The sequence below is a fragment of the Nannospalax galili genome, unplaced genomic scaffold, assembly GCF_000622305.1.
Source record: "Nannospalax galili isolate Female #2095 unplaced genomic scaffold, S.galili_v1.0 scaffold85, whole genome shotgun sequence".
NCBI classification, from domain to species: domain Eukaryota; kingdom Metazoa; phylum Chordata; class Mammalia; order Rodentia; family Spalacidae; genus Nannospalax; species Nannospalax galili.
Genome location: NW_008358866.1, coordinates 2,909,693 through 2,912,015, shown reverse-complemented (window position 1 = coordinate 2,912,015; position 2,323 = coordinate 2,909,693). Strand labels below are relative to the sequence as shown.

The 2,323-nt window shown below is 44.8% G+C and overlaps 1 protein-coding gene across 1 annotated transcript in view; it reads left to right on the top strand.

Annotated features, from left to right (window-relative positions):
* The first annotated feature begins 2,143 nt into the window (after positions 1-2,143).
* The window catches only part of Tmem243 (transmembrane protein 243), a 21,393-nt gene continuing 21,213 nt past the window's right edge, over positions 2,144-2,323 (top strand). The window contains exon 1 of the mRNA XM_008822476.3: positions 2,144-2,295. The gene's annotated coding sequence lies outside the window, so the exon portion shown is untranslated. The remainder of the gene's footprint in view (positions 2,296-2,323) is intronic.

Here is a 2,323-nt window from a genome sequence, read left to right as displayed (position 1 = left end):
CCTTTTCAGTTTTTGATACATTTTGTCAACTGCTTAGATTGTTGGTTATGGTATTTCAGATGACCATAGTTTTAAGGTTGGGAGCCTATAATTGCCAACAACAGTGGAATGCTATTTAAATATCTGTCTTTTGACCTATTTTTATGATTAATTTTGCATTGAAAATTATATATGCGTATAATACATTCTGCTTACTCCCTTCCAACCCTCCTTTTCCTCCCTTCTGTCACTCCCCCCCTTTCCCTACAAATCTCTTTCTTCCATTCATGACTTCATGACTTTGGTTTTGTTTCGGGACCCACTGAATTTAACCAGGGTTTGGAACTATCCATTGGAACCTGGTGGGCTTACCATTGGGAACATTACTGAAGACAATGATTCCCTTTGTCCTGGAATCTGCCAGTAGTTTAGTAGTAAGGGGTAGGGCTCTTTTCTGTGGCTGACTGTTGGCAAGGCCAGTCTCCTGCAGGCCCAGTGCCAGCAATCACAGCTGCTGTGAGTTTATGATTGCAATGGTATTTTTCAGCCTTTCTCCCTATCTTCCAGCTCTTCTTTTCACTCCTTCTTCCATAGTGAGCCTTAAGAAGGGGTGATATAAATGTCTTGTCTAGGGCCAGGCCCACAACCATCTGATCTATTTGTCCATATATCCACGCATAACTTACACCCATGGGGTTGTCATTATGTGCTTGTCGTTAGTTACATACTTGTAAAATATGTATGCAATCATTGCCTATTTTACTGTGAAAAGTTACTTAAGTGGTGTTATAGTATTGTTTCATTTTTAAAATTAATCTTTTAAAATGTAAATATATTGGGGCTGGAGATATGGCTCTTCCAAAGGACCTGGGTTCAGTTCCCAGCACCTACATGGTGGCTAACAACCCTCTGTAACATCAGTTTCAAGGGATTTGACACCCTCTTCTGGCCTCTGTGGGCACTGCACACACACAGATACAGGCAAACATTCATACACATAAAATAAAAAATATTTAAAAATATAAAACGATCTTTAAAAAATAATTTTTCCAGATTTTTCTTTCATTTTTAAGATTTTTAGACTTTAGGGTTTTCAATATTCTGTATTAAGGTGTGGATGATTGCCTTTTGAGATTGTTGCTCACGCCCATAAATACTAGTATTTACCTCGCACATAACAGATTCTCAAAGACATTTTGTTGTGTTTTGAGGCAGGTTCTTGCTATTATAGTCTAGGCTGGCTTGCAACTGATGGTTTTCCTGCTGCTTCAATAGGATTTCAAGCGAGGACCTCAAAAAATACTTTGTTGAATGTGGCTAAATGTAAGTGAATGAAGTTATTTGTAGGGTCAACAAACCTTTTAACCGAATCGGGTGCGGCAGGATTGTGCAATCCTGCTGTCATTAAGAAAAAGTCCTGAGCAAACAATTTGTAAAACATTTAACTGGAAAATCATATATGTATAATACCTAACTGTACTCAGTGCTGCAAATTCTGTGTGGCTGTTGTTAGTCCACTCCTTGTTCTAAACTGTTGCGTGATTGCCAGAACTATGTGTAGGATTCTATGAGTTGCGTGGCCATAACGTTTCAACCCAGACTCACCACATACACTTTCAAAGCTTTCTTCGATCTAGGTATTATAGTGTCGGGAGAATCCAGTGTGGCTGTTTGGTTGTCAGTTATTAAGTGAGCCCCGAAGTAGAGCGACGGTACCTTTAGAGGCCTGTCCACAGAAAAGGCCCAAGAGGCTGAGGAAGCAAAGCAGTGGCTCTGTGGCCACAAATGTGCTTGGCCGGCACCCTCACTGGCAGAATGCGTGGACGAGTCAAAGAAGTATCTAGCCCTACTACTTCCTGTTTATGTAAACAATCTAGGACCTACAATAGGGAATAAAACAAGACAAACATACAAACCCCAAAGTGCCAATGACTTCCATATTATTACTAGCTGTGCAAAGCCAGGAGTGGTCAGAGCGGGTCATGCGTGTTTGTAGGATGCTTTCAGCCAACTACGAGGCTCTCCAGAAACGTGTGGATCCCGCAGCCGCTGATTACCAGAAGGCTGAGAAACGTGCGGCCGCTGAGCCTGGCACCCACGGAACCTAAACCCGCACCTCTAGAAATACAGCTCCACAGCCAATGCGGCGACTCTGTCCGCGGGATTGGCCGCCTGGGCCGTGACGCTGTCTGGGCGGGCCCGACCGGTTTGCGACAGCTGCCGCGGGTGCGGGACTGGGAACCGGCCGAAGGGAGACCCGCAGCACCGCACGGGGTCCCGCCGGCGTCCGGGAGCGCGACGCGGGATCCCAGCGGGGTGCGGACCGGGGTGCACCGGCGGCCGG